This window comes from Leuresthes tenuis, unplaced genomic scaffold (genome assembly GCF_036924035.1).
Source record: "Leuresthes tenuis unplaced genomic scaffold, fLeuTen1.0.hap1 SCAF_17, whole genome shotgun sequence".
Classification (NCBI taxonomy): Eukaryota; Metazoa; Chordata; class Actinopteri; order Atheriniformes; family Atherinopsidae; genus Leuresthes; species Leuresthes tenuis.
This window is the reverse complement of record NW_027325371.1, coordinates 28490238-28503005: the sequence shown is the minus strand read 5'-3', so window position 1 is coordinate 28503005 and position 12768 is coordinate 28490238. Positions and strand designations below refer to the sequence as shown.

The window sequence follows — 12768 nt, the reverse complement described above, 5'->3', positions numbered from 1 at the left end:
CATCCGCTCCCGCTATTGATTGTGTACAGTCGGGTATATTAACCTTTTCTTACCCGCTTTTTACCAAGTATGGTTGGACATTCACACCTTCGTACAGCGGAACACCTCCGCTCCCTCTTTTGATGGTGTATGTTCGGGCATTCAAACCTTTTCTTACCCGCTTTTTCCAAACTATGGTCGGCTATTCACAGCTTCCTCTCCACCCACCATACTTGTATGGTGGGATATTCACACCCACTTGCATCCGAAGACCTCCGCCCCAAATTTTGTTGATATTTAGTCGGACATTCGCACCTTACCCGCTTTTGGCAAACTATGGCCTTCTTGCAGCCAAACAACTCTGATCTTGCTTTTGATGATGTAAGGTTGGGCATTCAGACCTTGCTTCACCTGCTTTTCACCAAATATAGTCGGACATTCACACCTTCTTGCAGCCGAACACTTCCGCTCCACCTTTTAGTGTTCTATCACACCTTTTTTTTCACCGCATTTTATACATTATGGTTGGAAATTTTCAACCACTCTCATCCGAAGACCTCTCCTCCCGCTTTTGTTAATATATTTGAACTTTAGTTTGACATTCAAACCTTCTTGCAGTTGAACCACCTCCGCTCCCTGTTTTGATCATATATGGTCTGGCTACTACCTTTTCTTACCCGTTTGTGAGTAATTATGGCTGGACATTCACACCTACTTGCAGTCGAACACAACCTCTCTCGCTTTTGATGATGTATGGACCGGCATTTTTACCTTTTCTAACACATTTTTCAGCAATTATGGTCGGAGATTCACACCTACTCACAGCCGAACAACTCCGCTCCCGCTTTTGATGATGTATAGTCGGGCATTCTCACCCTTTCTCATCAGCTTTTTGCAAATTATGATCTGACATTCACACCTACTTGCAGTCGAACAGCTCTGCTCCCGCTTTTGATTATGTTTGGTTGGATATTCGAACCTTTTCTTAACTTCTTTTTACATATTTTGGTTGGACGTTCACACCTTCTTGTAGCCGAACACTTCCACTCCTGCTTTTGATGATGTATGGTTGGGCATTCACACCTTTTTTTTGCCCATTTTTCAGGAATTATGGGTGAACATTCACACCTTGCAGCTGAACACCTCCTATCCCACTTATGATCATGTGCGGTTTGATTTTCGAAAAGTTTCTTTCATGTTTTCTAGCAATTATTGATGGACATGTAGACCTTCTTGCAGCTGAACACCTCCGCTCCCGCTTTTGATCATACATTGTCAGGCATTCGCACCTTGTCTTACCCACTTTTTACAAACTTTAGTCGAACAGTCACACCTTTTTGCAGCCGAACACCACCTCTCCCGCTTTTGATGATGTATGGTCCAGCATTCTTACCTTTTCTAACACATTCTTCAGCAATTATGGTCGGACATTCACACCTACTCAGAGCCGAACACCTCCGCTCCCGCATTTGATGGTGTATAGTCGGGCATTCTCACCCTTTCTCATCAGCTTTTTACAAATTATGATCTGACATTCACACCTGCTTTTGATAATGTATTGTTAGGCATTCGCACCTTTTTTTTTACCCATTTTTCATGAATTATGGGTGGACATTCACACCTTCTTGCAGCCGAGCACCTCCTCTCCCGCTTATGATCATGTGCGGTTTGATATTCGAAAATTTACTTTCTTGTTTTAAAGCAATTATTGATGGACATTCAAACCTTCTTTTTGATGGTGTATAGTCGGGCTTTCGAGCCTTTTCTTCCCGGTTTTTACAAACCATGGTCGGACTTTCACACCTTCTTGTAGCCGAACAACTCCGCTCCCGCTATTGATTGTGTACAGTCGGGTATTTTAACCTTTTCTTACCCGCTTTTTACCAACTATGGTCGGACATTCACACCGTCTTACAGCGGAACACCTCTATTCCCGCTTTTGATGGTGTATAGTCGGGCATTCGAACCTTTTCTTACCCGCTTTTTACAAACTATGGTGGGACATTCAAACCTTCTTGTATCCGAAAACCTCCGCTCTCTCTTTTGATCATACATTGTCGGACATTCGCACCTTTTCTTACCCGCTTTTTACAAACCATGGTCGGACTTTCACATCTTCTTGTAGCCGAACACATCCGCTCCCGCTATTGATTGTGTACAGTCGGGTATTTTAACCTTTTCTTACCCGCTTTTTACCAAGTATGGTCGGACATTCACACCTTCGTACAGCGGAACACCTCCGCTCCCTCTTTTGATGGTGTATGTTCGGGCATTCAAACCTTTTCTTACCCGCTTTTTCCAAACTATGGTCGGCTATTTACAGCTTCCTCTCCACCATACTTGTATGGTGGGATATTTACACCCACTTGCATCCGAAGACCTCCGCCCCAAATTTTGTTGATATTTAGTCGGACATTCGCACCTTACCCGCTTTTGGCAAACTATGGCCTTCTTGCAGCCAAACAACTCTGATCTTGCTTTTGATGATGTAAGGTTGGGCATTCAGACCTTGCTTCACCTGCTTTTCACCAAATATAGTCGGACATTCACACCTTCTTGCAGCCGAACACTTCCGCTCCACCTTTTAGTGTTCTATCACACCTTTTTTTTCACCGCATTTTATACATTATGGTTGGAAATTTTCAACCACTCTCATCCGAAGACCTCTCCTCCCGCTTTTGTTAATATATTTGAAATTTAGTTTGACATTCAAACCTTCTTGCAGTTGAACCACCTCCGCTCCCTGTTTTGATCATATATGGTCTGGCTACTACCTTTTCTTACCCGTTTGTGAGTAATTATGGCTGGACATTCACACCTACTTGCAGTCGAACACAACCTCTCTCGCTTTTGATGATGTATGGACCGGCATTTTTACCTTTTCTAACACATTTTTCAGCAATTATGGTCGGAGATTCACACCTACTCACAGCCGAACAACTCCGCTCCCGCTTTTGATGATGTATAGTCGGGCATTCTCACCCTTTCTCATCAGCTTTTTGCAAATTATGATCTGACATTCACACCTACTTGCAGTCGAACAGCTCTGCTCCCGCTTTTGATTATGTTTGGTTGGATATTCGAACCTTTTCTTAACTTCTTTTTACATATTTTGGTTGGACGTTCACACCTTCTTGTAGCCGAACACTTCCACTCCTGCTTTTGATGATGTATGGTTGGGCATTCACACCTTTTTTTTGCCCATTTTTCAGGAATTATGGGTGAACATTCACACCTTGCAGCTGAACACCTCCTATCCCACTTATGATCATGTGCGGTTTGATTTTCGAAAAGTTTCTTTCATGTTTTCTAGCAATTATTGATGGACATGTAGACCTTCTTGCAGCTGAACACCTCCGCTCCCGCTTTTGATCATACATTGTCAGGCATTCGCACCTTGTCTTACCCACTTTTTACAAACTTTAGTCGAACAGTCACACCTTTTTGCAGCCGAACACCACCTCTCCCGCTTTTGATGATGTATGGTCCAGCATTCTTACCTTTTCTAACACATTCTTCAGCAATTATGGTCGGACATTCACACCTACTCAGAGCCGAACACCTCCGCTCCCGCATTTGATGGTGTATAGTCGGGCATTCTCACCCTTTCTCATCAGCTTTTTACAAATTATGATCTGACATTCACACCTGCTTTTGATAATGTATTGTTAGGCATTCGCACCTTTTTTTTTACCCATTTTTCATGAATTATGGGTGGACATTCACACCTTCTTGCAGCCGAACACCTCCTCTCCCGCTTATGATCATGTGCGGTTTGATATTCGAAAATTTACTTTCTTGTTTTAAAGCAATTATTGATGGACATTCAAACCTTCTTTTTGATGGTGTATAGTCGGGCTTTCGAGCCTTTTCTTCCCGGTTTTTACAAACCATGGTCGGACTTTCACACCTTCTTGTAGCCGAACAACTCCGCTCCCGCTATTGATTGTGTACAGTCGGGTATTTTAACCTTTTCTTACCCGCTTTTTACCAACTATGGTCGGACATTCACACCGTCTTACAGCGGAACACCTCTATTCCCGCTTTTGATGGTGTATAGTCGGGCATTCGAACCTTTTCTTACCCGCTTTTTACAAACTATGGTGGGACATTCAAACCTTCTTGTATCCGAAAACCTCCGCTCTCTCTTTTGATCATACATTGTCGGACATTCGCACCTTTTCTTACCCGCTTTTTACAAACCATGGTCGGACTTTCACATCTTCTTGTAGCCGAACACATCCGCTCCCGCTATTGATTGTGTACAGTCGGGTATTTTAACCTTTTCTTACCCGCTTTTTACCAAGTATGGTTGGACATTCACACCTTCGTACAGCGGAACACCTCCGCTCCCTCTTTTGATGGTGTATGTTCGGGCATTCAAACCTTTTCTTACCCGCTTTTTCCAAACTATGGTCGGCTATTTACAGCTTCCTCTCCACCATACTTGTATGGTGGGATATTCACACCCACTTGCATCCGAAGACCTCCGCCCCAAATTTTGTTGATATTTAGTCGGACATTCGCACCTTACCCGCTTTTGGAAAACTATGGCCTTCTTGCAGCCAAACACCTCTGATCTCGCTTTTGATGATATAAGGTTGGGCATTCAGACCTTGCTTCACCTGCTTTTCACCAAATATAGTCGGACATTCACACCTTCTTGCAGCCGAACACTTCCGCTTTTAGTATTCTATGAGGCATTCACATATTTTTTTTCACCGTATTTTATAGATTATGGTTGGAAATTCTCACCCACTCTCATCCGAAGACCTCTCCTCCCGCTTTTGTTAATATATAGTCGGGCATTCGAACCTTTTCTTACCCGCTTTTTACAAATTATAGTCGAACATTCACACCTACTTGCAGCTGAATACTTCCGCTCCACCTTGTAGGTATGTATGGTTGGCATTTGCACCTCTTTTTATACTGATTGCTGAAGATTAAGTTGTACTTTCTCAAACTACAACTTTTTTTTATTTGTTGAAACTTGATTTGAAGTGGATAAATAAGGAGGACAAACAGTTTTAAGTCAGGCTGATAGAAGGAATTAATTTTATAGCAAAATCTGTACTTCGTCATATGTCGAGAGATGCTTATTGCTGAAGAAGTTCTTTCTCATTCTACAAAGTACAACGTTGTTTATCGTTGAAACTTGATTAGACATGAATAAATATGAAGGACAAAGCAGTCTTAACTTGGTTTGAGTTAATGAATTCGTTTTATAGGAGAATCCGAATTCGTGCATAACTCATAAAATAATGCTTATTTTCGGATTCCTGAAGAATGATTCTGGTTCTTTCTAATAATACAAAGTTTGTTGTTTATTGTTGAAACTTCATCAGAAGTGAAGAAATAAATGAATGCCTATCAACAAATTGACCTTCTGTTGACCTTCGGGGAGGTGAGTATCTTCACTAGACTCACCTGTCTGCTCTTCCTCCTCATTTAGCGTAGCTCCACCCTCTGCCTGTGAATTCTCACAGACTTCAACACTGAGTGGTGAGGCCTCTACAGGCCCCTCCCCTTTTTGCTCCTCACTTCCAATCCAAGCTTTTGGCGGGAAGTTTGAATTTATTGGGTCAACCTCTTCACTTTGTTCACCAACTGCCACCTTTGGTCCTTCTCTTTGTTGGCTTGACTGTGGCTTTACCGTCTTTAATTTGTTGGCAAAAGATTTAGGGCAATCTCTGAAGAGGTGATTTAATTCTCCACAGAGATTACATTTCCTGCCATTTGGACACTCTCCAAAAGTTTGCCCAATTTCTCTGCTCTTCCCACATAACACCTTGGTACAAGCCTCAACCAGGTGCCCATGCTCACCACACTTGCGGCAGAACTTGGGCTGCCCCTGGTAGTGGATGTAACCTCGGTTTTCAAGGTGGCCAGAGTGTCGCCCACCCGCTGCACTGAGCACTCTTCAGCCCTTTTAAATGGTATAACTTTGCACTCCCGCACGCTCCAGCAAGCACCATTCAAGCAACAACTTTGCACTCCAGCTTCGAACATCGGCACAGTCGCAACAAGTAAGGCGACTCTACTCAGAGAAGTCACTCTGCACAGTAACAAGATTTCTTTTGCACAGACAGAAAGGGCTTCACCCGCAAAGGTAAAGCCTGCCAAAAATAGAAACAACTCATTAGTGCTGCTCTCCACAGAAATCTTTAGTAAAAGGCGAAAGACTTGTACGTTATGAAGAGAAACCAGAGTACGATTATCCGTCACTGCGGGAGCAGGGCATCAGGCTTGTTGGCATAGCCACCTTCCCCATGGTGAGCTTTGCTTGGTTGAGACGCTTGCTCCCCCCCCCCTTGCTCCTCGGCTGACCAAGTAGGAACAATCGGGCCCTATTCGATGGCTGCCTTGTCTTTTACTCTGTGCAAAAGACAAGGCAGCAACAAAAACACCACGAGAATCCCGTATTGAGGCTTTGTTCTGACCGCTCATTCGGGGTCGCATTTCTTTCAAGCAATTCTCCTGGTTAGCCCACACTCGGCTCGCTCCCATAGCCGTGTTAAAGTCTACTTCGCATTCACTCTCTTTTCCCATCAGACTCTTGGGATTTTATCTATAAAATGAATTCCTTCACTCAAACTATGTGAAAACTGCTTTGTCCTTAATATTTACCATGTCTAGAAAGATTTAAACAAAAAAAACAACGTTGTACTTTGCAGTAAAAGAAAGAGCAAATCTAAAGTTTCAGGAATCCAAGAATAAGCTTACTTTCATGAGTTCTTCACGATTTCGGATTTTGCTATAAAATGAATTCCTTCACTCAAACTAAATTAAAACTGCTAAACCGCTAATCTGTTATATGTAAGGCAGATGTCAAATTCACCGAAATAGGATCAAAGGGTATTCGGCCAATCGAGCTGTAGCAACTTCGGTAAAAGAGTATAAGTTGAAGAGTTTGTGAATAAAGGTGTGCGCACACATAGTGTGCTGTACGAAAATAGGCAGGGAGCAATGCCGGCTGGGGTATATGTTCTTGTATGTTGTCTGACTGTTTGATTTGAATGTGTTGTGTAAGTGTCCTGTTGAATGTTACATGTTTGGGCTTTGACACGCTTCACTGTGGTTGTTAACTGTGTGGTGTGTCCTGAAATGTTATATGTTTGGGCTGTGTGACATGCTTAATGCTTGTCAGTAGCTACCCACTTATTCATACACTATCAAAGTATGTCCGGACTTCTTATGTTGTCAGTTCCCATCAAAAGCGGAAGCGGAGGTCTTCGGATGCAAGTGGGTGTGAATATCCCACCATACAAGTATGGTGGAGAGGAAGCTGTGAATGGCCGACCATAGTAAAAGGCGGGTGAGAGAAGGTGCGAATGCCTAACCATACATCATCAAAAGAGGGAGCGGAGGTGTTCCGCTGTAAGACGGTGTGAATGTCCGACCATAGATGGTAAAAAGCGGGTAAGAAAAGGTTAAATTACCCGACTGTACACAATCAAAAGAGGGAGCGGAGTTGTTCAGCTAAGAGAAGGTGTGAAAGTCCGACCTTGGTTTGTAAAAAGCGGGTAAGAAAAGGTTCGTATGCCCGAATATACACCATCAAAAGCGGAAGCGGAGGTGTTCCGCTGCAAGATATTGTGAACGTCCGACCAAAGTTTGTAAAAAGCAGTTAAGAAAAGGTTCGAATATCTAACCAAACATAATCAAAAGCGGGAGCAGAGCTGTTTGACTGGAAGTAGGTGTGAATGTCAGATCATAATTTTCAAAAAGCTGATGAGAAAGGGTGAGAATGCCCGACTATACATCATCAAATGCGGGAGCGGAGTTGTTCGGCTGTGAGTAGGTGTGAATCTCCGACCATAATTGCTGAAAAATGTGTTAGAATAGGTAAAAATGCCGGTCCATACATCATCAAAAGCGAGAGAGGTTGTGTTCGGCTGCAAGTAGGTGTGAATGTCCATTAATAATTGCTTTAAAACATGAAAGGAAATTTTCGAATATCAAACCTTACATGATCATTAGCGGGAGAGGAGGTGTTCAGCTGCAAGAAGATGTGAATATCCACCCATAATTACTGAAAAATGGGTAGGAAAAGATGCGAATGTCCAACCATAAATCATCAAAAGCAGGAGTGGAGTTGTTCAGCTACAAGAAGGTATGAAAGTCCAACCATGGTTTGTAAAAAGCGGGTAAGAAAAGGTTCGAATACCCGAATATATACCATCAAAAGCGGAAGCGGAGGTGTTCGGCTGCAAGAAGGTGTGAACGTCCGACCAAAGTTTGTAAAAAGCAGTTAAGAAAAGGTTTGAATATCCAACCGAACATAATCAAAAGCGGGAGCAGAGCTGTTCGACTGCAAGTAGGTGTGAATGTCAGATCATAATTGCTGAAAAATGTGATAGAAAAGACTAGAATGCCGGACAATACATCATCAAAAGCGGGAGAGGTGGTTTTTCGGCTGCAAGTAGGTGTGAATGTCCAGCCATAATCACTCACAAACGGGGGAAGAAAAGGTAGTATTTCCAGACCACATATGATCAAAACAGGGAATGGAGGTGGTTCAGCTGCAAGGTGTGAATGTCTGACTAAAGTTTGTAAAAACCGTGTAAGACAAGGGGCGAATGCCCGACAATGTATGATCAAAAGAGGGAGCGGAGGTTTTCGGCTGCAAGGTCTGAATGTCCAACCACAATTTGTAAAAATCGGGGAAGAAAAGGCTCGAAAGCCCGACTATACACCATCAAAAGCGGGAGCAGAGGTGTTCAGGTGCAAGAAGGTCTGAATATCCGACCAAAAATTAATGAAAAATGGGTAAGAAAAGGTGCAAATGCCAAATAATACATCATCAAAAGCAGGAGCGGATGTGTTCGGCTACAAGAAGGTGTGAACGTCCGACCAAAGTTTGTAAAAAGCAGTTAAGAAAAGGTTTGAATATCCAACCGAACATAATCAAAAGCGGGAGCAGAGCTGTTCGACTGCAAGTAGGTGTGAATGTCAGATCATAATTGCTGAAAAATGTGATAGAAAAGACTAGAATGCCGGACAATACATCATCAAAAGCGGGAGAGGTGGTTTTTCGGCTGCAAGTAGGTGTGAATGTCCAGCCATAATCACTCACAAACGGGGGAAGAAAAGGTAGTATTTCCAGACCACACATGATCAAAACAGGGAATGGAGGTGGTTCAGCTGCAAGGTGTGAATGTCTGACTAAAGTTTGTAAAAACCGTGTAAGACAAGGGGCGAATGCCCGACAATGTATGATCAAAAGAGGGAGCGGAGGTTTTCGGCTGCAAGGTCTGAATGTCCAACCACAATTTGTAAAAATCGGGGAAGAAAAGGCTCGAAAGCCCGACTATACACCATCAAAAGCGGGAGCAGAGGTGTTCAGGTGCAAGAAGGTCTGAATATCCGACCAAAAATTAATGAAAAATGGGTAAGAAAAGGTGCAAATGCCAAATAATACATCATCAAAAGCAGGAGCGGATGTGTTTGGCTACAAGAAGGTTTGAATGTCCAACCATAGTAAGTAATAGGCGGGTAAGAAAAGGCTCGAATGCCCGACTATATACCATCAAAAGCGGAAGCGGAGGTGTTCGGCTGCAAGACGGTGTGAACGTCCGACCAAAGTTTGTAAAAAGCAGTTAAGAAAATGTTCGAATATCCAACCAAACATAATCAAAAGCGGGAGCAGAGCTGTTCGACTGCAAGTAGGTGTGAATATCAGATCATAATTTGCAAAAAGCTGTTGAGAAAGGGTGAGAATGCCCGACTATACACTATCAAATGTGGGAGCGGAGTTGTTCGGCTGTGAGTAGGTGTGATTCTACAACCATAATTGCTGAAAAATGTGTTAGAAAAGGTAAGAATGCCGGACCATATATCACCAAAAGCGGGAGAGGTTGTGTTCGGCTGCAAGTAGGTGTGAATGTCCAGCCATAATTACTCACAAACGGGTAAGAAAGGGTACTATTGCCAGACCATATATGATCAAAACAGGGAGCGGAGGTGGTTCAGCTGCAAGAAGGTTTGAATGTCCGACTAAAGTTTGTAAAAAGCGGGTAAGACAAGGTGTGAATTCCCGACAATGTATGATCAAAAGAGGAGTGGAGGTTTTCGGCTGCAAGAAGGTCTGAATGTCCACCCATAATTACTGAAAAATGGGTAAGAAAAGGTGCGAAAGCCCAACCGCACATGATCATAAGTGGATGAGAAGGTGTTCGACTGCAAGTAGGTGTGAATGTAAGATCATAATTTGTAAAAAGCGGGTAAGAAAAGGTAAGAATGCCCAACCATAAATTATCAAAAGCGGCAGCAGAGTTTCGACTGGTATTTATCAATGTCTAGATAGATTTCAACAAAAAACAACGTTGTACTTTGCAGTAAAAGAAAGTGCAAATCAAAAGTTTTAGGAATCCGAGAATAAGCTTATTTTCATGAGTTCTGCACGATTTCGGATTTTATGTATAAAATGAATTCCTTCACGCAAACTAAGTTAACACTGCTTTGTCATTCATATGTACCCATTTCTACATATATTTCAAGCATAAACTTCCTCATACTACCCAGAATGAGAAAGAGCAACACTTGTGATTAAGCCATACGCCCCTTTTGAGGAGTTCTGCATGGTTTGGGATTTTATCTATAAAATCAATTCCTTCACTCAAACTATGTTAAAACGGCTTTTACCTTCATATTTATCAATGTCTCGATAGATTTAAACAAAAACAACGTTGTACTTTGCAATAAAAGAAAGAGCAAATCAAAAGTTTTAGGAATCCGAGAATAAGCTTATTTTCATGAGTTCTGCACGATTTCGGATTTTATGTATAAAATGAATTCATTCACTCAAACCAAGTTAAAACTGCTTTTTCCTTCATATTTATTAATGTCTAGATCGACTTCAACAAAGAACAACATTGTATTTTGCAGTAGAAGAAAGAGCAAAACTGAAGGATCAGGAATCCAAGAATAAGCTTCTTTTCATACGTTCTGCATGATTTGGGATTTTATGTATAAAATTAATTCCTTCACTCAAACTAAGTTAACACTGCTTTGTCCTTCATATGTACCCATTTCTACATATATTTCAAGCATAAACTTCCTCATACTACCCTGAATGAGAAAGAGCCACACTTGTGATTAAGCCATACGCCCCTTTTGAGGAGTTCTGCATGATTTGGGATTTTATCTATAAAATCAATTCCTTCACTCAAACTATGTTAAAACGGCTTTTACCTTCATATTTATCAATGTCTCGATAGATTTAAACAAAAAAACAACGTTGTACTTTGCAGTAAAAGAAAGAGCCAATCAAAAGTTTTAGGAATCCGAGAATAAGCTTATTTTCATGAGTTCTGCACGATTTCGGATTTTATGTATAAAATGAATTCATTCACTCAAACCAAGTTAAAACTGCTTTTTCATTCATATTTATCAATGTCTAGATCGACTTCAACAAAGAACAACATTGTATTTTGCAGTAGAAGAAAGAGCAAAACTGAAGGATCAGGAATCCGAGAATAAGCTTATTTTCTTATCGGCAAGTGGGAACTGCTTTGTCCTTCGTATTTATCAATGTGTAGATGGATTTCAACTTCTTCTACTGCAAAGTCCAATGTTTTTCTTTGTTGAAGTCGATCTAGACATTGATGAATATGGAAGGACAAAGCAGTTTTAACTTGGTTTGAGCAAAGCAATTCATTTTATAGCAAAATCCGAAATCGTGCAGAACTCATGAAAGCAGGCTTATACTCGGATTCCTGAAACTTTAGATTTGCTCTTTCTTTTACTACAAAGTACAACGTTTTTTTTTTTGTTTAAATCTTTCTAGACATGGTAAATATGAAGGACAAATCAGTTTTAACATAGTTTGAGTGAAGTAATGCATTTTATAAGCAAAATCCCAAATCATGCAAAACTCACGAAAAGCTTTTTCTCGCTTTTCACTGCTTTTTACAAACTTTGGTCGGACGTTCACACCTTCTTGCATCCGAACACCTCCGCTTCCGCTTTTGATGATGTATATTCGGGCATTCGAACCTTTTATTACCCGCTTTTTACAAACCATTGTTGGACTTTCACACCTTCTTGCAGCCGAACACCACCTCTCCCGCTTTTGATGATGTATGGTCCAGTATTCTTACCTTTTCTAACACATTTTTCAGCAATTATGGTCGGACATTCACACCTACTCACAGCTGGACACCTCCGCTCCCGCTTTTGATCATACAATGTCGGGACATCGCTCCTTGTCTTACCAGCTTTTTACAAACTTTAGTCGAACATTCACACCTTCTTGCAGCTGAACACCTCCGCTCCCGCTTTTGATGATGTATAGTCGGGCTTTCGAGCCTTTTCTTACCCGGTTTTTACAAATTATGGTTGGACATTCAGACCTTGCAGCCGAACACCTCCGCTCTCTCTTTTGATCATACATTGTCGGGCATTCGCACCTTGTCTTACCCGCTTTTTACAAACTATAGTCAGACATTCACACCTTGCAGCTGAACCTCCGCTCCCTGTTTTGATCATGTATGGTCTGGCAATACTACCTTTTCTTCCCCCGTTTGTGATTAATTATGGCTGGACATTCAAACCTACTTGCAGTCGAACAGATCTGCTCCCGCTTTTGATTATGTTTGGTTGGATATTGGAACCTTTTCTTAACTGCTTTTTACAAACCATGGTCGTACTTTCACACCGTCTTGTAGCCGAACAACTCCGCTCTCGCTATTGATTTTGTACAGTCGGGTATCTTAACCTTTTCTTACCCGCTTTTTACCAACTATGGTCGGACATTCACACCGTCTTACAGCGGAACACCTCCGCTCC

At 41.8% G+C, this 12768-nt stretch overlaps 1 non-coding gene across 1 annotated transcript; it reads right to left on the bottom strand.

Moving 5' to 3' along the window:
• Positions 1 to 6077: 6077 nt before the first annotated feature.
• LOC140274281 (U5 spliceosomal RNA) lies at positions 6078 to 6191 on the bottom strand. Its single transcript, XR_011908249.1, has one exon. It is a non-coding gene; the product is annotated as a U5 spliceosomal RNA (small nuclear RNA).
• Between the last annotated feature and the right edge of the window lie 6577 nt (positions 6192 to 12768).